The sequence below is a fragment of the Rhinoderma darwinii genome, chromosome 5, assembly GCF_050947455.1.
Source record: "Rhinoderma darwinii isolate aRhiDar2 chromosome 5, aRhiDar2.hap1, whole genome shotgun sequence".
Lineage (NCBI taxonomy): Eukaryota > Metazoa > Chordata > Amphibia > Anura > Rhinodermatidae > Rhinoderma > Rhinoderma darwinii.
Genome location: NC_134691.1, coordinates 160,872,222 through 160,894,716, shown reverse-complemented (window position 1 = coordinate 160,894,716; position 22,495 = coordinate 160,872,222).

The following is a 22,495-nucleotide window of genomic DNA, read 5'->3' as shown; positions in this document are numbered from 1 at the left end:
GGTAGTATAGTGTTCAGTGACATCATTATTTATAAGAAGGCTAGAGTGGTATAGTGTTCAATAGCATCTTTATATTACAAGACTAAGAAGTAAAGTATTCAGGGAGATCATTATATATCAGAAAGCTAGAGTGATGAAAAGTTCTTAGTGACATCATTATATATAAGACGGCTTGGGTAGTAGTGTTAACCAATATATATTAGAAAGCAAATTACATCCCAATACCTTTGAACTTTAGTGTTTAGTGACATCATCATGCATTAAATAGTTTAGCGATGTCATAATGTATGGCATGGGTGTGAATAGTAGCCTAATACATGACATGACAAAAAAAAAATAGTTTGCTCGGGGACCAAAGTCACCATAAATGACCTGATTTTTACATTGTATGTATTACCTGTGTTATCATTATTCTGGTTCTTTATAGACAGTCATCGACAGCACAAGCAGCTTTCATAACGCCTGACTTCTGCCTTCCAAATAGTAATTACACTAAGACAAATGACTCTTATTACCAGTATAGTGCTCTCATAAGTAACGCTATGCAGACAGCTAATTAGAGTAATCCCTGTAAATAAAATACACTGCTGTAAGAGGAGAAAAGTAATCTTTCTGCACGCTTAGAAGTGTCAGTGTAGTATAAGCTTTAAATTGTTACTTTCTTATGTGGCTGGGAAGAATAGTGGGCGCGATTATCCATACTCCTTATCATCCAAGACAAGATGCCTCACTTATATGCAGCCGATAGGTGACATTATACTGTATGTTCTTTCATTGGATGTAAAATGCTGACGCCTGCTGCATGTCTTGGGCTTTGCATATGTATTAGTAGCGTGAGCCACATGTATGCTGAAATGGTTTGAAGCTGACAGTGCCAGAGCGCTCTCTAGTGGTCAACATTGTGTAGTATGTAGATCTCAGTTTCCATTGTCCATGAGAATTGTAGATACTGACTGCTCAGGAATTGCCATCCTCCTTTTTTGTTTTATTTCTGAACAACTGAGCCGAAAATCACGAAGGCCATATTTTTATGGACAAATTGGAGAACCAGAAGTGAATGATAACGGTAAGATATGTCTATAGCTAGTCTTTTGTTTATAGTTTTAATGTAATTATTTTTTTTTTTAAATCTAACCCTCTTATTCATGAAGACTACGAGGGCTTTTCCATTATATGTTTGAAAAAAATATGCCCTCCCTAGCATATATATTACAATGCTTCAGAAATGTGGGCTCGGATGTGTTCTTACAGAGCTCTGTGTTCTTAAAGAGGCTCTGTCACCAGATTATAAATTCCCTATCTTATACATGATGTGATTTGCACTGTAATGTAGATTATAGCAGTGTTTTTTATTTAGAAAAACGATCATTTTTGACGGAGTTATGACCTATTTTAGCTTTATGCTAATGACTTTCTTAATGGACAACTGGGCGTGTTTTACTTTTTGGCCAAGTGGGCGTTGTACAGAGGAGTGGATGACGCTGACCAATCAGTGACCAATCAGCTTCATACACTTCTCCCCATTCATTTACACAGCACATAGCGATATAGCTACATCACTATGTGTATCCACATAAACACACTATAACATTACTGCAGTGTCCTGACACTGAATATACATTACCTCCAGCCAGGACGTGATGTGTATTCAGAATCCTGACCACTTCTCTGCACTTCTCTGTGATTTACAGCATAGCAGGCATAGTCTCGTGAGATTATGCTGTAAACTGTAATTTACAGCGAGATCTCGCTGTGCTGTGCTGTAGTCTCACACAGACGCTACAGGAGTGGTCAGGAGAATGAATACACATCACGTCCCGGCTGGAGGTAATGTATAGTCATTGTCAGGACACTGCAGTAACGTTATAGCGTGTTTATGTGGCTGCACATAGTGATATAGCTATATCGCTATGTGCAGCGTAAATGAATGGAGAGAAGTGTATGACGCTGATTAGTCACTGATTGGTCAGCCTCATACACTCCTCTGTACAACGCCCACTTGGCCAAAAAGTAAAACACGCCCAGTTGTTCATTAAGAAACTCATTAGCATAAAGCTAATATAGGTCATAACGCCGTCAAAAATTAAGGTTTTTCTAAATAAAAAACACTGCTGTAATCTACATTACCGCACCGATCACATCATGTACAAGATAGGGAATTTATAATCTGGTGACAGAGCCTCTTTAAGTGGGCTTTTTTAATTGCATGTTAGGGGGAGTTTTTTTACTCGGTATCTAGCCTGGTATTCACATACATTTAGTAATGTGAATCTTTTGCATAAGCCCCCTGTTTATATAGGTAAAAATACGGTGGCGTGTATTACGTTGTTTGTAAACAATGTTGTTGTATTATTTGATACAAGTAAAATCATCTTGCTAGGGAGAAAATAAACATCATGTTACTTACCGTGGAGTGGAGAGCGGGTTACCATGGTAGCGACATCTGATGACGCGCAATGTTGCTTGCGGTCATGTGATCGGGGTTACTAGGTTACGTCGCTTTGTTGTTATGACGTCTAGTGAATCCCGCGCATGGGCAGAAGGGAGAGACAAAAGCCGACACATTACTAATGATGAATTTTGACAGTTTGCTTCAACTAACAGTCCTGTTATCCACTCATTCGGGTATTGTACACTTTTATTCACATGTATATGTATTTTTCTATTCTTGTACTTCCATTTTCCTGTTGTTTCCACATGTGCATCGGTTTATTCAATCACTGCTGTGATGTCATTTCCCCTATATAAATCTCACATTTGCACTTGTTATTGCTTGAGAAAGACCCTCACTTGGGTCGAAACGTCGCTATTTATGGTGGAATAAAGATACTCCTTTTGATACTTTGATATCTGTGTGTGCTGCGGTTTTTCTATCTACCTATGTCTATTTGGAGTTGGACTGACTACAACTTGACACTGCCTGCACCGATTGAAACCTTTTCCTGTTTAATGCCCCTCATGAATGCTTCTGGGACTCTGATGTGCTGCTGATTTCTTTCTTTAGTTATCAGAATGTGTTATCTATGGTGTTACATAGGACTGCAGGTAACATCTACTACATTATCTGTACTATGTATACATGTGCCTGTGTGGGTATATATGGTCTGTATGTGAATGTGTATTTGTGCTTGTATATATGTGCCTTTTATGTATTTGTATATGTTCCTGTCTGTGTATTTATGTGCCTGTGTGTGTTTCTGTATATAAATATGTGTCTGTATGTCTATATATTTACCTATGTGTATGTGTGTATATATATTTGCCTGTATGTCTAAATATGTCTTTATGTATGTACAGTACATATGTACCAGTATGTACGTGTCTATATATGTGGTTAATTTTTGGTTTGTAGAGGGCGGCAATAGAGAGTACCGCACAGGGTGCCATCCAACCTAAGGCCGCCCCTGGGCGTGATGAGGTCACATCATCATGCCGATATGCGCATGCGTCCCGCTGGAGAGGCAGTGTAGCGCCCCGTCTGTCGTGGGAATGGGGCAAGGTAAGTACAATCTTATTTTTTTTTAAGGAACTGTGTGGCAGTATATACAAGGGGAGGAGGGGGGCTGTGTAGCGCTACATACACGGGGAGGGGGGCTGTGCAGCGCTATATACAAGGGCAGAGTGGGCTGTGTAGCGCTATATACAGGGGGGGGATTGCTGTGCAGTGCTATATACAAGGGGAGGAGGGGGCAGTGTAGCACTATATACACGGGGAATTGCTGTGCAGCACTATATACAAGGGGAGGGGGGCTGTGTAGCACTATATACAGGGGGAGAGTGGGCTGTGTAGCGCTATATACAGGGGGGGATTGCTGTGCAGTGCTATATACAAGGGGAGGAAGGGGCTGTGTAGCACCATATACAGGGGGGGAATTGCTGTGCAGCGTGATATGAAAGGGACGGAGGCGGGCTGTGTAGCACTATATACAGCGGGGAATTGCTGTGTAGCACTATATACAAGGGGAGGGGGGCTGTGTAGCACTATATACAGCGGGGAATTGCTGTGTAGCACTATATACAAGGGGAGGCGGGCTGTGTAGCACTATATACAAGGGGAGGGGGGCTGTGTAGCACTATATACACAAGGGGAAGAGGGGGTCTGTGTAGCACTATATACAAGGGGATGCGAACTGTGTAGCACTATATATAAGGAGAGGGGGGCTGTGTAGTGCTATATACAAGGGGAGGAGGGCGCTGTGTAGCGCTATATACAAGGGGAGAGGGGCTGTGTAGCGCTGTATACAGGGGGGGAATTGCTGTACAGTGCGATATGCAAGGGACGGAGGTGGGCTGTGTAGCACTATATACAGCGGGGAACTGCTGTGTAGCACTATATACAAGGGGAGAGGGGCTGTGTAGCACTATATACACAAGGGTCTGTGTAGCACTATATACAAGGGGAGGGGGGCTGTGTAGCACTATATATAAGGGGAGGGGGACTGTGTAGTGCTATATACAAGGGGGAATTGCTGTGTAGCACTATACAAGGGGAGGGGGGGCTGTGTAGCACTATATACACAAGGGGAAAAGGGGGGCTGTGTAGCGCTATATAAAAGGGGAGAGGGGGGCTGTGTAGCACTATATACAGGGGGGAATTGCTGTGTAGCACTATATACAGGGGAGCTGTGGGGCAGTATCTACAGGGGGCTGTGTGGCACTATCTATAGGGGTTTGTGTGGCACTATCTACAGGGGGCAATGTGGCAGTATCTACAGGGGTCTGTGTGGCAGTATCTACAGTATCTACAGGGGTCTGTGTGGCACTATCTACAGGGGGGTCTGTGTGGCACTATCTACATGGGGGTCTGTGGGGCACTATCTACAGGGGGGTCTGTGTGGCACTATCTACAGGGGGGGTCTGTGTGGCACTATCTACAGGGGGGTCTGGGTCTGTGTGGCACTATCTACAGTGGGGTCTGTGTGGCACTATCTACAGGGGAGTCTGTGTGGCACTATTTACAGGGGGGGTCTGTGTGGCACTATCTACAGGGGTCTGTGTGGCACTATCTATAGGGGGGCTCTGCATGTGGCGCTATCTGCAGGGGGCTGCGTGTGGCGCTATCTACAGGGGGGTGATGCTATCTACAGGGGGATGTGTGTGACGCTATCTACAAAGGGGTGAAGCTGTCTACAGGGGGATGTGTGTGGCGCTATCTACAGGGTCTGTGTGCCACTATCTACAGGGGCTATGTGGCGCTCTCCACAGGGGGTCTGTGGTACTATCTACAGGGTGTGTGTGTGGCGCTATCTACAGGGGGGCTGTGTGGCGCTATCTACAAGGGTCTGTGTGTGGCACTATCTACAGGGGGGCTGTGTGGCGCTATCTACAGGGACAGTGGTGTAATGAGGGATTCTTTCATTGATGCCTATAATTGGTGTTTATAACTGTCATCTATTTTACTGCTGGACTTGTAATAGTACTGTATTTAAAAAAGTAATTTAAAACTAATTTAAAATAAGTTTTCTTATTCTCTTATTTAGTTGCTATATTAGCGTTTACTGGGCGTATTACTTTTGGTCATCAGATCGCCCACCATTGATGGAAACTTGTCCTGCTCCCTAACTGCCCCGCTCAGGAGCTGCCAAGACTTAGAGGGAACATTGCATACGACCCTCCTTAAATCTATTACAGACAGTTCCTAGGACTGCTGGACCAGCTTCTCCTCTATAAGCTTTCTATTCCCTTTAACCACCTGGAAAGAAAGATACCACTCTCTAAGGTCCTGCTCCCAATTGTCCAGCGTTTCGGCATAGTTTCCCTCCAGCATGGTACAGAAACTGAGAAAAACTCATATCAGAACTGATCCCATACTTTCCTATGGGATCGTTTCCAGCATCAGTTGCATCTGTTTTAACACCAGATGTTTACCTCCGCTGGACAGAAAAAATGTTGCATGCAGTGTTTTTTTGACTGACTTAGGCCTTTTTCACATCAGCGTCTGGTTCCATTCATGGGTTCCGTTCGACCTTTCATTGGAGGAACCCATAAACGGGTTTGACTTTCCATTCATGGGTTCCTCCGACGGAAAGGTCTAACGGAATCCATGAACGGAACCCGACGATGATGTCAACGAGGCCTAAGCCCGGCTATGGACGCCGGACCAGTACACAAAGTGCACAAAAATGTAATCAGTTGTGTGCAGCTAGGCTTAAACAACTCGTCGGATGCAACTGTGAACCCATCCTAAGAAGATATATTACAAAACGTCATAAATTCTCAAGCATTTACTACACATGTATGGCGAAAAAACATATTAACACTTTATATTAGCAAGCAAATATAGAAGTGAGAGCATGGCTAGTGCTATTGAGCAGTATTTATTGAAATGTATAGAAGTTGTTGGAAACACAAGGATTCTAATAATGTATCAATGATCATGAAATTCCTTTGTGACTGTAAACATTGGTATGCGCCATGCCATATGCACACCAATGAAAATATTATTTGAAGATGTATATCACCTTTATTATAGTATTTGACTACAGCTGTGCATTATAAATAAATGTTCTAGAATGCTGCTAATTCATTCTGAATTCTAATGTGACAATTGTAGTGTATGCTAAAATAATAAAGGAATCTTACAGCTTTGTGCATGCTCAAAACAACTCGAGGTGTGAGCGGTTTCTTTCAGGCTGGGTTCACACGACCTATTTTCAGACGTAAACGAGGCGTATTATGCCTCGTTTTACGTCTGAAAATAGGGCTACAATACGTCGGCAAACATCTGCCCATTCATTTGAATGGGTTTGCCGACGTATTGTGCAGACGACCTGTAATTTACGCGTCGTCGTCAAACGACGACGCGTAAATATACAGCCTCGTCAAAGAAGTGCAGGGCACATATACATTATATGCAGGGCACTTCTTTGCAACGTAATTTGAGCCGTTCTTCATTGAACTCAATGAAGAGCAGCTCAAGATATACGAGCGTCATAGACGCCTCGTATATTACGAGGAGCAGCATTTACGGCTGAAACGACGCAGCTGTTTTCTTCTGAAAACAGGCTGTCATTTCAGCCGTAAATGCCTGCTATCGTGTGAACATACCCTCAGGGTATGTTCACACGGCCTATTTACGGACGGAATTCGGGCGTTTTTGCCCCGAATTACGTCTGAAAATAGCGCCTCAATAGCGTTGAAAGCAATGGGCAGACGTTTGTCTGTTCACACGAGGCGTAATTTACGCGCCGCTGTCAAAAGACGGCGCGTAAATAGACGCCCGCGTCAAAGAAGTGACCTGTCACTTCTTTGGCCGTAATTGGAGCCGTTATTCATTGACTCCAATGAATAGCAGGGCCAATTACGCCCGTAATGGACGCGGCGTTCAAGCGCCTGCACATGCCGTAACGGCTGAAATTTCGGGGATGTTTTAAGGCTGAAACATCCCCGTAATTTCAGCCGTTACGGACGCCCTCGTGTGAAGGGTATAAGGGTATGGGTAAGGGTATGTTCACACGCTGAGCCAAAAACGTCTGATAATACGGAGCTGTTTTCAAGGGAAAACAGCACCTGATTTTCAGACGTTTTTTGAGCAACTCACGTTTTTCGCGGCGTTTTTTGTGCCGTTTTCGCGCCGTTTTTTCGGCCGTTTTGGAGCTGTTTTCAATAGAGTCTATGAGAAAACGTCTCCAAAAACGTCCCAAGAAGTGTCCTGCACTTCTTTTGACGAGGCTGTAATTTTACGCGTCGTCTTTTGACAGCTGTCAAACGACGACGCGTAAATTACAGGTTGTCGGCACAGTACGTCGGCAAACCCATTCAAATGAATGGGCAGATGTTTGCCGACGTATTGGAGCCGTATTTTCAGGCGTAAATCGAGGCATAATACGCCTCGTTTAAGGCTGAAAATAGGTCGTGTGAACCCAGCCTCAGGCTGGGTTCACACGACCTATTTTCAGACGTATACGAGGCGTTTTTTGCCTCGTTTTACGTCTGAAAATACGTCTCAAATACGTTGTCAAACATCTGCCCATTACTTTCTATGGGTATAACGTTGTATTGTTGCCATGACGCGTAATTTTACGCGTCGTACGGCAATTACGACGCGTAAAATTACGCCTCGTAAAAAGAAGTGCAGGACACTTCTTTGGACGTTTTTGGAGCTGTTTTCTCATAGACTCCAATGAAAACAGCTCCAAAAACGGACGTAAAAAACGCCGCGAAAAACGCAGCGAAAAATGCGAGTTGCTCAAAAAACGTCTGAAAATCAGGGGCTGTTTTCCCTTGAAAACAGCTCTGTATTTTCAGTCGTTTTTGGTCACTACGTGTGCACATACCCTCAGGATTGCTGATGGTCAATGACAATACCATATAGCAATGTCCTATAATCTAGCCTAGTTCATGTGTAAGGATAAGTATTATTTACAGGAGTTGGCATGTTATTCTAGCACCAAAATGTTTGTTACTCATGTCTAAGTAAAACTGCGTAAGGTATTTGTAATTGCTTTAGCATTAGCGAGCATACAATAGGTAAATCTTATAGTATACAAATTCCCTCAACAGTATTTACAAGAGATACTATTCTACCCTTGAAGAAAAGCTGTGGGGCAGTCATTTGTAGACTTCCTACATAGTTAGACTGGCTTTCCATTGCCTCCTAGACTTTACCTCAACAGATATTAGCAGAATAAGTTACAGTAGCCTGTCAGTCACTGCACAGAGGGGCGTGGGGGGGGGGGGGGGGGGAGGCGCAGAGATTGGGGATGCAAAACCCACAACAGAAAGCCAGCGTTGCGAATTCCACTGTAAAAATCGCAACTGAGAAAAAAATAAAAATAAATCATACTTACACTAAACTCTCTCCTCCTTCCTGCAGTCTGGCATCCTGGGATGACATTGCATCCCATGTGACTGATGCAGCCAATCACAGGCTTCAGCGTCACTTTACTGCAAAGTCATCCAGGGAGGCTGGACTACGCGCAGAGAAGAGGGAGGGGGTAAGTATGAATGACTTTTTTTTCCATAGTGCTGCTTTCCGCTGTGGAAATTCAGTTAGAAAAACCACACCACAATGTGGTGCGTTTTTTTCGGACAGAAGGTGCTGCAGGTTCTACGTCGGATACACTGCACAGTTTTTACGCAACGTATCTGACCCGTGGGAACCTGGCCTAAGTCGGCTAAATTCTTTCAGCGATGCTATTAGCCAATCTGCACAATTTTGGTTGTGTTATTTTGGCTACTAGAAGTGGGAACCTGTAGCTATAACATGCTGCCCTTACAAAGGGTCTTATCGGTGGGGCACCCAGCAAACATATATTTGTCACCTATCCTGGGGATCTGTGATAAATGTTCTTTGTAGGAAAACACCTTTAAAAAGATCGCCAAACCGCTGGTCATCGATCATTCCACTGTCAAGAAGATCATCTGCAAGTAGAGATTTCAAACATCTGCCAACTTGCCCAGACCAGGCTATCCCAGCAAGCTAAGCTAGAGGGTAGAACACATCGAATGTGCGCCAAATTTTCGCATCTTTTTTTTACTTTTCTCCTAAGATTTGAAAGTGATGAGAATAGTGGGTGTGGCAATATTTATTAAGAGGCATGTGCCTTTTAATAAATTTGGTGCAAATCTCAGCAATTACCCTCCACTTTGACTGGCGTAAAAAAACAACATTATAAGTAAATGTGGGCCATTGTGCTCTGGAAAGAGGAGTCAAAGCGCCCCTTCATTGTAAGATATGACACATTTATAAAATGCTAGGTGACATTTTAGGTATTTGCCACAAAACTGTCATTATCATCTGCACTGCAATAAAATCTGAAACTAGCCATGAATTTAACGCTTATTCTTAGGCGGGATTCACACGACCGGGTCCCGCCCGAGCCCGAGTGCCGGCCGGTAAAATCGGCCATTTTGCCTGGCCGGTTTGCATAAAGTTATGCATCCGTTTCCGGGCCGGGCAGATCTGGACAGTGACATCAGCGGCAACTCCTGAAGGGGAATCCCCATGTGTTCGGGGATTCCGCTTCAGGAGTTTCCCCGGATGTCACTGCCCAGATATGGACAGAGACATCAAGCGCTCTGTCCAGGAGCGGAATCCCCGAAAACACAGGGATTCCGCTCCTTCAAGGAGCTAAAGTGGGGCTAGCACATAGCAGAGCGGGGAGATACCTCCCCGCTCTGCTATAGTGGCGTCGCTACAGTAGTAGCAGCCGCAGCAGCAGCACCTGCTAGCGGCGCCATCGAAGGTGTCGCCGGGCCAGGGCGCTTTTAAAACAAGCAGGGGAAGGGAGCCAGTGCAGCGCTCCCTTCCACCTGCTGTACACCCCGGCCCTGCCACACAGTGTACAGCGCACAGCCATTCGTCCCAATGGCATCAACTCCTCTTCCTCACATGCACTCTGCGCTGTGAGGAGGAGGAGACAGAGCGCAAGCCACGGAAAACCCGGCCATCACTCGGGACACATTCCGGTGATGGCCGGGTATTACCCGGCCCCATAGACTTCTATGGGAGCCGGGCGGCCGGGTACCCGGGCGAAAATAGAGCACGTCCTATTTTTTGACGGCCGGTTTTCCCGGCCGTCAAAAAATCGTTTGTGTGAATAGCCACATTAGGGGTCTATTATTCCTAATGCAGCCGGGTGCCGGCCAATTTATGAACGGCCGGCACCCGGCCGGGAAAACCTGTCGTGTGAATGAGGCCTTACTAATTCAAACGACTTTACAAAAACTGTTACATGCATGATACTAAAAATGTTTAGTTCTAACATCCCCTTGGCGACATACGACGTGCTATTACTGAGATGTCGCCAAGGGGAAATATGGAGTACTCTCCATACTCGGTGGGTGACGGCTGTGTTGTACAGCCGACACCTCACTCCAGCGGGCGGAATCAAAGTTCACTTTGATTCTGCCAGTTTAACACTTTAAATGCCACGGTCAATCATGACCGCGGCATTTAAATTGTTAGAATCAGGGGGCCCCCCTCAAAGACGCCATTGCGCCCCCCTGCAGCGGGATCGGCCGTTTGCAATGGTTGTTATGGCAGCCTGGGCACCTAATGAAGGCCCCCAGGTTTGCCATCTTTGTACTCCTTTGAAGCTCTGCCTCTGGCAGGGCTTCAAAGGAGACTGTCCGTATCACGATATACTGCAATATATTAGTATATCAATACATTAGTATGTCATGCAAGCGATCCAACGATCACTGGTTCAAGTCTCCTAGGGGGACTAATAAAAAAAAGTAAAAAACAGTTAAATAAAGTTTTTTTTCCCATTTCCCCCCTAAAGTGTTAAAAAAAAATTAAAGTTAACATAACTGGTATTGCCCCGTCCGTAAAAGTCCAAACTATCACAATATAGCAATGTTTAACCCGCTCGGTGATTTTATAAAACACACAAATTGCTGTTTTTTGGTCACCATATCTCTCCAAAAAAATTAAATAAAAAGTGATCAAAAAGTCGCATATACCCCAAAATGGTATCGGTGGAAACTACAGTTCACCTCGTGAAAACAGAGCCCTCACATTGCTAAGTTGACGGAAAAATAAAAAAGTTATGGCTCTCAGAACATGGCGACACAAAACTTTTTTTTTTTTAGCAAATAGTTGTTTTTTTTAAAATTAAAAGTGGTAAAACATAAAACAAAACATATAAATTTGGTATTGCCATAATCGTACCAACCTGTAGAATAAGGTGCACATGTAGTTTTTACTGCCTGATGGATGCCGCAAAAACACCAAAGAATGGCGTAATCGCAGTTTTTTTCCCATTTCACCACACAAATAATATGTGGTACAATAAATGGTGCCATGACAAACTAAAACTTGTCCCACAAAAAACAAGCCCTCATACGGCTATGTCGACAAAAAAAGTGATGGCTTTTGGAAGTCGGGGAGGAAAAAACAAAAATGAAAAAACTGAAATTGGCCTTGTCTCCAAGGGGATGATAATAATAATAATAATAATAATAATAATAATCTTTATTTATATAGCACCAACATACAGCACTTTACAATTTAGAGGGTACATGTACAGACAATATCAGACGTTACATAGTGACAAAACTAATTTACAGTTAAAAAAAGTGAGGACTCTGCTCGCAAGAGCTTACAATCTATGAGGAAATAAGGGAGACCACAAAATGTAAAAAATGCTTGTTAAGTACAATGGTCCAGCCATCTCTTATACATATGGGGTAGTACACATAAAGCTGCATGAGCCGGTCACCAGCCAGTATCTGTGTGCGACAGACATGAAGTGCATTGGGGTGCAAGGAGTGTGGGGGGTACTGCTAAATGAGGGGGTCAAGTTCTGATGACTAATTTAAAAGGAGGGCCAAGGAAAGGAGTCAAATTAGGGAATGTTATAGGCCTGTCTAAAAAGATGTGTTTTCAGGGCACGTTTAAAACTCTGGATATTGGGAATTAATCTGATTGTCTGGGGTAGCACATTCCAGAGGACGGGTGCAGCACAAGAAAAATTTTGGAGACTGGAGTGGGTGGTTTCGGATTATGGTGGCTGCTAATCTAAGGTCGTTGGCAGAACGTAGGGTGAGAGTAAGATGGTAGACAGAGATGAGGGAGGAGATGTAAGAAGGTGCAGCACTGTGGAGAGCTTTATGTGTGGGAGTAATAAGTTTGAATTTAATGGATGGGCAACCAGTGCAGTGACTGGCACAGGGTAGAGGCATTGGTGTAGCGTATGTCAGAAAGATGGACCTGGCTGCTGCATTAAGGATTGATTGGAGAGAGTAGAGTTTAGTGAGTGGAAGACGGAATAGTAATGAGTTACATTAGTCAAGATGAGAGTGAATCAAAGCAACAATAAGAGTTTTGGCTGTTTCTACAGTAAGAAAAGGGCGGTTTCTGGAGATGTTTTTAAGGTGAAAGTGACAAGTGGTTGTAAGTGTAAGTGATTGAATGTGTGAAGGAAAGATCTGAGTCAAAAATAACCCCAGGACAGAAAGCGTGCGGCCTGGGAGTTATGGTAGTGCCATACATTGAGATGGAGACATCAGGTTTAGGGAGGTTAGAAGATGGTGGGAACACAAGGAGCTCAGTTTTAGAAAGATTCAGTTTCAAATAGAGAAAGGACATAATGTAAGGGCCTGTTCACATCACCGTTGCCCTTCCGTTGATGGGTTCCATCTGAGGTTTCCATATTGTTAACCCCTCAACAGAAAGGCAAACGAATACCTAAGCTTCCGTTTGCTTCACCATTGATATCAATGGTGACTGAAAACTGCTAAACTGTCACCGTTTTGACAGGGTCCCGTTGTTTTGATGGAATCAATAGTGCAGTCGACTGCGCTATTGATTCAGTCAAAAACGACGGGACCCTGTAACAATGGTGACAAATGGAAAACTTTAGCAACGTTTCCGTCACCATGGACACGAATGGTGATGCAAGCGAAAGCTTAGGTTTCCCTTTGCCTTTCCATTGAGGGGTTAACCTTATGGAAACCTCAGACGGAGCCCCTCAATGGAAGGGCAACGGTGATGTGAACACAGCCTTAGAGACAGCGGAAAGACAATCACTGGTGTTTTGTAGTATTAGTGCAGGGGTGATGGGAAAAGGCATATAATTTGGTGTCATCAGCGTAGAAATGGCACTGGAAGCCAAATCTGCTGATGGTTTGTCCAATAGGGGCTGTGTAGAGAGAAAAGAGAAGCGGACCTAGGACGGATCCCCGATAACAAGGGTAAAAGAAGAACAAGTAGAACCAGCACATGACACACTGAACGAGCGGTCAGAGAGATAGGAAGAAAAGCAAGAGAGAGCCTTGTCTTTAACCCCTTCCCACATTTTCACGTACAGTTAAGTGATGGGAGCTGGTGTTTTCTCGCAATTCCACGTAACTGTACGTGAAAGAGATGGAGCTGGCTCAGGAGTTGAGCCAGCGACATCACCGCCGGGTGACAGCTGTATGTTACAGCTGGCACCCTGAGGTATCGGCCAGGACCAGAGCTAGCCTCTGATCCGACCGATTAAACCCTCACATGCTGCGTTCAATAGAGATCGCAGCCTGTGAGGAGTTTATAGCCACCGGTACCCCAGCAACGTGATCGCTGGGTTGCCGGTGGCTGCAAAGGCGATCGCAGGCCTAATACTTACCTCCCGGTCTGCCAGTAACGGAATCCTCCTATGCCCCGTCGTCGGCAAGATGGTGCCGGCTCAGCTTCCGGCTCAGAAGCTGAGCCGGCGTCATCAGCAGTAGGTGTTTGCTGTATGTTACAGCGGACATCCCACGTTTCCTGCCATTAACCCCTTCAATGCAGCGATCCAATGCAATCGCTGCATCAAAGTGGTTTGTATGAAATCGGCACCCTGCCATGTGATGGCAAGGCTGGCGACTCCTACCATGGCAACAGGACGCCTAAAATTGGCTTCCTATCTGCCACTACGGAAGCCGATTAGGCCCCGTCCGGAGGCGGAGCCTGATCGGCTTGCTGTCAGTGTACAACTGACAGTTCTAATACATTGCACTACATAGGTAGTGCAATGTATTAGAACATCAACCAAACAGTTGGAGCTTCAAGTCCTCTAGTGGGACTAAAGAATAGTGTAAAAAAAAAAGTGTCAAAAAAGTACAAATACAGTGAAGGAAATAAGTATTTGATCCCTTGCTGATTTTGTAAGTTTGCCCACTGTCAAAGACATGAACAGTCTGGAATTTTTAGGCTAGGTTAATTTTACCAGTGAGAGATAGATTATATTTAAAAAAAAAAAACAGAAAATCACATTGTCACAATTATATATATTTATTTGCATTGTGCACAGAGAAATAAGTATTTGATCCCTTTGGCAAACAAGACTTAATACTTGGTGGCAAAACCCTTGTTGGCAAGCACAGCAGTCAGATGTTTTTTGTAGTTGATGATGAGGTTTGCACACATGTTAGATGGAATTTTGGCCCACTCCTCTTTGCAGATCATCTGTAAATCATTAAGATTTCAAGGCTGTCGCTTGGCAACTCGGATCTTCAGCTCCCTCCATAAGTTTTCGATGGGATTAAGGTCTGGAGTCTGGCTAGGCCACTCCATGACCTTAATGTGCTTCTTTTTGAGCCACTCCTTTGTTGCCTTGGCTGTATGTTTCGGGTCATTGTCATTCTGGAAGACCCAGCCACGAGCCATTTTTAATGTCCTGGTGGAGGGAAGGAGGTTGTCACTCAGCATTTGACGGTACATGGCTCCATCCATTCTCCCATTGATGTGGTGAAGTAGTCCTGTGCCCTTAGCAGAGAAACACCCCCAAAACATAACGTTTTCACCTCCATGCTTGACAGTGGGGACGGTGTTCTTTGGGTCATAGGCAGCATTTCTCTTCCTCCAAACACGGCGAGTTGAGTTAATGCCAAAGAGCTCAATTTTAGTCTCATCTGACCACAGCACCTTCTCCCAATCACTCTCAGAATCATCCAGATGTTCATTTGCAAACTTCAGACGGGCCTGTACATGGGCCTTCTTGAGCAGGGGGACCTTGCGGGCACTGCAGGATTTTAATCCATTACGGCGTAATGTGTTACCAATGGTTTTCTTGGTGACTGTGGTCCCAGCTGCCTTGAGATCATTAACAAGTTCCCCCCGTGTAGTTTTCGGCTGAGCTCTCACCTTCCTCAGGATCAAGGATACCCCACGAGGTGAGATTTTGCATGGAGCCCCAGATCGATGTCGATTGACAGTCATTTTGTATCTCTTCCATTTTCTTACTATTGCACCAACAGTTGTCTCCTTCTCACCCAGCGTCTTACTTATGGTTTTATAGCCCATTCCAGCCTTGTGCAGGTCTATGATCTTGTCCCTGACATCCTTAGAAAGCTCTTTGGTCTTGCCCATGTTGTAGAGGTTAGAGTCAGACTGATTAATTGAGTCTGTGGACAGGAGTCTTTTATACAGGTGACCATTTAAGACAGCTGTCTTTAATGCAGGCACCAAGTTGATTTGGAGCGTGTAACTGGTCTGGAGGAGGCTGAACTCTTAATGGTTGGTAGGGGATCAAATACTTATTTCTCTGTGCACAATGCAAATAAATATATATAATTTTGACTATGTGATTTTCTGTGTTTTTTTTAATATAATCTATCTCTCACTGGTAAAATTAACCTAGCATAAAAATTCTAGACTGTTCATGTCTTTGACAGTGGGCGAACGTACAAAATGAGCAAGGGATCAAATACTTATTTCCCTCACTGTAAAAGTTGTAAAAAATACAATAAAAGTTTCAAGTAATAAAATAAAACACAATCTCCCTTTTTCCCTTATCAAGTCATTTATTATTGAAAAAAATAATAAAGGCATACATATTCGGTATCGCTGCGACCGTAACGACCTGAACTATAAAAATATTATGTTATTTATTCCGCACAGTGAACGCCGTAAAAAAAAAACTAAAAAATACTGACATAATTGCTATTTTTTGGTCACTTTGTCTTCCAAAAATTTAAATAAAAAGTGATCAAAAAGTCGCATGTACCTAAAAGTGGTACCTATAAAAACTATATCTCATCTCGCTAAAAACAAGCCCTCATACAGCTCCGTTGACGAAGAAATTAAAACCGTTATGGCTCTCACAACTTGGCAACAGAAAAAATCCATTCTCTTTACAAAAGTTATTTTATTGTGCAAAAAGTTGTAAAACATAAAAAAGTGCTATAAATTATGTATCACCGGAATCGGACTCACCCGCAGAATAAAGGTAACATGTAATTTATAACGCGTGAAGAATTGCTGTTTTTTGGTCACCTTGCCTCCCAAAAAAAAAAGGATAACAAGTGATCAAAAAGTCGTATGTACCCCAAAATGGTCCAAAAAAAACCTACTGCTTGTCCCGCAAAAAAAACAGCCTTCATACCACTATGTCTATGAAAAAATAAAATTAGTTAAGGCTCCAATAAGTCAGGAAAGAAAAAATATGCAGTTGTGCCGACCCGAGGGGAACATTTCTTCTGTTTCAAGTGGCAAATTATCAAGGCCCCTAAAATTAGGGAACCAGGAAGGGTAGGGCCCAAACATATCTGCTGGAAGTGAGGGTGCCCGTATTGTACCAGGACAACACTTCCCAGAAAAATTCCTCAAACTGCAAAGATGCCGAGTGTGGACCAAAAGGGCAATAAGTAAGGACACCATTTATCAGTGCGACACTGGCCTGTGCAGAAAGGATTGTGTCACAGCGTAACAGATATCTATGGATTATTTTATTGTTTTTTTTACCCCATTATTATACCACCTGACTATGCCCCTTATATACTCCGCCCGGCTTACATGTTCCCCCACATTATAAACGGAAACACCAGTAAGACTCCAAACAAAACTACTACCAAGCAAAATCCACGCTCCAAAAGCCAAATGGCACTACCTCCCTTCTGAACCCTACAGTGTGCCCAAACAGTAGTTTACTTCCACATAAATGGCATCGCCATACCTGGGAGAACCCTTTTAACAATTTTTGGAGTGTGTGTCTCCAGTGGCACAAGCTGGGCACGACATATTTGGCACTAAAATATCACATCTAGGGAAATTTTTCAATTTTTACTTTGCCCCTTCCGCAGCGCAATCATTCATGGAAAAGGCCTGTGGGGTGAAAATGCTCACTACACCCCTTAATAAATGCCTTGAGGGGTGCAGTTTCTAAAATGGGGTCACTTCTCAGCAGTTTCTTTTATTATTTCACATCAGAGCCCTGCAATTGTGATCCAATACTTTGTAAATTGCCAAATTAGGCCTTAATTTTACATGGTACTCTTTCACTCCTGAGCCTGGTTGAATGTCCAGGCAATAGATTAGGGCCACACGTAAACCGGGAAACACAGCATAATAATTAAAGAGCTGTCTTGTTATGGTGGCACAAGCTGGGCACCATATATTGGCATATCTATGGAAAAAAATCCCATTTTCACTCTGCAACATCGAGAGCACACCAATTTCTGCCAATCACCTGTGGGGTTAATATGCTCATTACATCCCTAGGTGAATACCTTGAGGGGTGTAGTTTTCAAAATGTGGTCACTTCTGGGGGGATCCACTGTTTTGGTCCCACAGGGACTTTGCAAATGCGACATAGCGCCCAGAAACCAATCCAGCAAAATCTGTACTCCAAAAGCCAAATGGCGCTCCTTCCCTTCTGAGCCCTACTCTGTGCCCAAACAGCAGTTTATGACCACATATGTGGTATTATCGTACACAGGAGAAGTTGCTTTACAAGTGTTGGGGTGCTTTTTTTCATTTATTTGTTGAGAAAATTAAAAATTTTCAGCTAAAACTACGTCTTATTGAAGAAGAAGGATGTTTTTTACTTTCACTGCCCAATTCTAATAAAATCTATGAAACACCTGTGGGGTCAAAATGCTCACTACACCCCTAGATGAATTCCTCAAGGGGTGTAGTTTCGTGAATCAAGTCACTTTTGGGGAGTTTCCACTGTACTGGTACCTTAGGAGCTTTGTAAAAGTGACATGGTGTAAAGAAACCAATCCAGCAAAATCTGTGCTCCAAAAGCCAAATGGCGCTCCTTCTCTTCAGATCCTTGCCGTGTGCCCAAACAGCAGTATATGACCACAAATGGGGTATTGCTGTACTCCAGAGAAGTTGCTTTACAAATGTTGGGGTTCTTTTATTCCTTTATTTGTTGAGAAAATGAAACATTTTGAGCTGAAGCTACGTCTTATTGGAAAAAAAGGATTTTTTTTTCTTCCCTGCCCAATTCTAATAAAATCTATGAAACCCCTGTGGGTTCAAAATGCTCACTACACCCCTAAATGAATTCTTCAAGGGGTGTAGTTTCCTAAATGGAGTCAGTTTTTTGGTGTTTTTACTGTTTTGGTCCCTTAGGGGCTTTGCAAATGCGACGTGGCCTCCGCAAACCATTCCTGCTAAATTTGAGCTCCAAAAGCCAAATCGCTCTTTCCCTTCTAAGCCCTGCCGTGTGTCCAAACAGCCATTTATTGCCACATGTGAAGTATTGTTTTACTCGGGAGAAATAGCTTTACAAATGTAGTGGTGCATTTTCTCCTTTAGTCTTTGTGGAAATTAGAAAAAATTAGCTAAACCTACATTTTCTTTGAAAGAATGTAGATTTTCATTTTCACGTCCTACTTCCAATAATTTCTGCAAAAAACCTGCGGGGTCAAAATGCTCACTATACACCTAGATAATTTCCTCAAGGGGTATAGTTTCCAAAATGGGGTCACTTTTGGGGGATTTCTACTGTTTTGGCACCGCAAGAGCCTTTCAAACCTGACATGGTGCCTAAAATATTTTCTAATAAAAAGGAGGCCCCAAAATCCTCTAGGTGCTCCTTTGCTTCTGAGGCCGGTGCTTCAGTTAATAAGTGCACTAGGGCCACATGTGGGGTATTTCTAAAAACTGCAGAATTTGGGCAATAGATATTGAGTTGCGTTTCTCTGGTAAAACTTTCTGTGTAACAAAAAAAATAGATGAAAAATGAATTTCTGCAAAAAAAAATAAAAAAAAATGGAACATTTCAGATCTACTTTGCCTTAAGTCCTGTGAAACGTCTAAAGGGTTAAGAAACTTTCTAAATGCTGTTTTGAATACTTTGAGGGGTAAAGTTTTTAAATTGGGGTGACTTATCAGGGGTTTCTAATATATAAGGCCCTAAAATCCGCTTCACACCTGAACTGGTCCCTGTAAAAATAGCCTTTTGAAATTTTCTTGAAAATGTGAGAAATTGCTGCTAAAGTTCTAAGCCTTGTAACGTCCTAGAAAAATAAAAGGATGTTCAAAAAACTGTTTAATTGCATCTCCATCCTAAGGACGCAGATGCTTTTGAATGTGGCGTTGCTACTGCTGTAGCACAGCTATAGCACCCACAGCGGTTGCTAGCGATGCCACCGGCTCTGGGGGGGGCAATCCCTAAGGGCAGCACGCCCTCATGCTCAGTGTCACCGCTAGCAGCCACCATGGCTGCTACAGCAGTAGAGACGCCACTGAGAGAAGAAGCATCCGAGCGGAAAGGCAGCTACTGAGAAGCCGGGCCTGGGCACTTCTGAAACAAGCAGGGAAAGGGAGCCAGCGCAGCGCCTCCTTCCACCTGCTGGAGTGATGCGCCCTGTGAAATGGCACACGCCGCACAGCCCTAAGGCCGGCCCTGTTTATGACATATCCACCGGATATCCAAAGAAGTAGTAGGACAACAGCACACGTCTTCAAATCAACAAAGTGGTTTTATTGTCAAGACATCCACAAACGACAAGCAACGTTTCGACCCATAGTGAGTGAAGGGTCTTTGTCAAGCCTAACATTATGTCTAAAAACATCGTTATAAATGGGTGAATACAAATGATCACATGGCCCATTCCAACCAGTGAACATCGTGAATCTGGTCTCCCAGGTGAAGCATACATTAGTCTTAATGACATACATCAAATAGTTATATAATCTTTAAAAACGTGCAAAACTACAATGTGTAATACATCTTTAATACATCATCATCAGTAATATATCAATCATTGTTATTACAATAGAAAAGTGAAGGAGGAAAGTTCACCACACTCCAGGTTCCAGCTACGATCACAGAGCTCTACTGTGCATGCTCAGCAATCAATCATCTCTGCTGTGCAAAAAATAAAGACCAGCATTCGATCAAAAATAGTGATCAAAGTATGTATAAATGTAAGACATCCTCAGTCATAACAGGAATCCATCATACTGCAGCTCCATATCTGTATATTTTAAGGCAAAATTAATTCAATAATTAAAAACGTCTTCACTCTGTATAAGTCACATGTGAACAGGGCAGACGGAGGGAGAAGGGATCAGGTTCATATTACTTCATGATATCAATCACTAGAAGTTAAATATAAGACATCCTCAGTCATAACAAGAATCCATCATACTGCAGCTCCATATCTGTATATTTTGAGGCAAAATTAATTCAATAATTAAAAACGCCTTCACTCTGTTTAAGTCACATGTGAACAGGGCAGACGGAGGGAGAAGGGATCAGGTTCATATTACTACATGATATCAATCCCTAGGAGTTAATGTCATCAAATACTATTTAGTGTTAAACCGCCTACATAAATCGGATCACCGAAGTGATTCAAAAACTTTCTAGGGAATGCTTGTAACTTCTGTCCGACAAATCATGTTGGACAATAATACCGCACAAAACACGAGATTTATATAATGATGATAAAAACGCCTTCATTCCGTGATGTTAAGTCACATGTGAACAGGGCAGACGGAAGGAGAAGGGATCAGGTTCATATTACTACATGATATCAATCACTAAAAGTTAGTGTCATCAAATACTCTTTAGTGTTAATTCGCCTACATAAATCGAATCACTCAAAGTGATTAAAAGACTTTCTAGGGAATGCTCGTAATATCTGTCCAACAAAACATGTCGGACATCTATACCGCACAGAACACGAGATTTATATAATGATGATAGAGCATCAACCATAGCCCACCCAATCAAAAAACCATTATACTCAAAAACATTGCATAAAAAATACAGATGGATGCCAACATGAAAGAAACCGCTATAATCTTCGTTCTGATCATAAATCCGCTGGCGTGTGGTGAATAAACCTCCATCACGAACATGCTCAAATCTGTAAGAAATATTCCAAAAATATCAAGACCCTCAGGAATACAAGACGATGCAAAAAATAGATGCTACACAATGTGTCAGAAATCACCCATCAAGTGTACAATATTAAAAAAATGTTAAAAACAGCAATGGGATTTCAGAGTCCAGGAATTATCTTGTATTCTAGATTCAAACCTTTGGGATATAGGCAATCTAACTCAAAGATCCAACGTAATTCTTTCTTTTTCAATAGCTTCTGTCTATCCCCTCCCCTCCTGAGTATCGGGACACAATCTATTACCCTAAATCTCAATTGATTTAACTGATGATTCTTTTCAATAAAATGCCTTGGTAATGGAAGTTCCATCATTTTCTTTCTGATTGTACTTTTATGCTTATTAATTCTCAATTTAATAGGCATAGTTGTCTCTCCTATGTAAATCAATGAACAAGGACATGTAATCATATATACAACGAAATCTGAATTACACGTAAATCTGTGTCTGATATTAAAGACCCTCCCCGTATGTGGATGCTGAAAACTATTCCCTTTCACAATATTATTGCAATTGCAGCAATTCAGACAGGGAAAATTACCATTTTTGGGGGGGCAAAGTAGTAATTGTGTATTTTTCTTTCTACTACCCACGTCTGACTTAACCAGTGTGTCTCTGATATTCTTAGTCCTCCGATATGACATAATAGGTGGTATTCTCAACGTGTCAATCTCATTATGTCCCTTGGACACTATAGGCCAATTCTTTCGCAGAATATTACCTATGCGACCACTCAAATTGCCAAAAGTTGATATAAATGGTATACGTTCAACTTGTACACCCTTAATATTGGATTCCAAACTATTGTCTAGTCTATCCTTATGTTTCTGTACAAGTTTCCTAGGATAACCTCTCTTCGTAAATTTATTACACATCTGAGTCAACCTAATTTGTTTCTGTGTAGTATCTGACACAATCCTATCTACCCTCAATAATTGACTC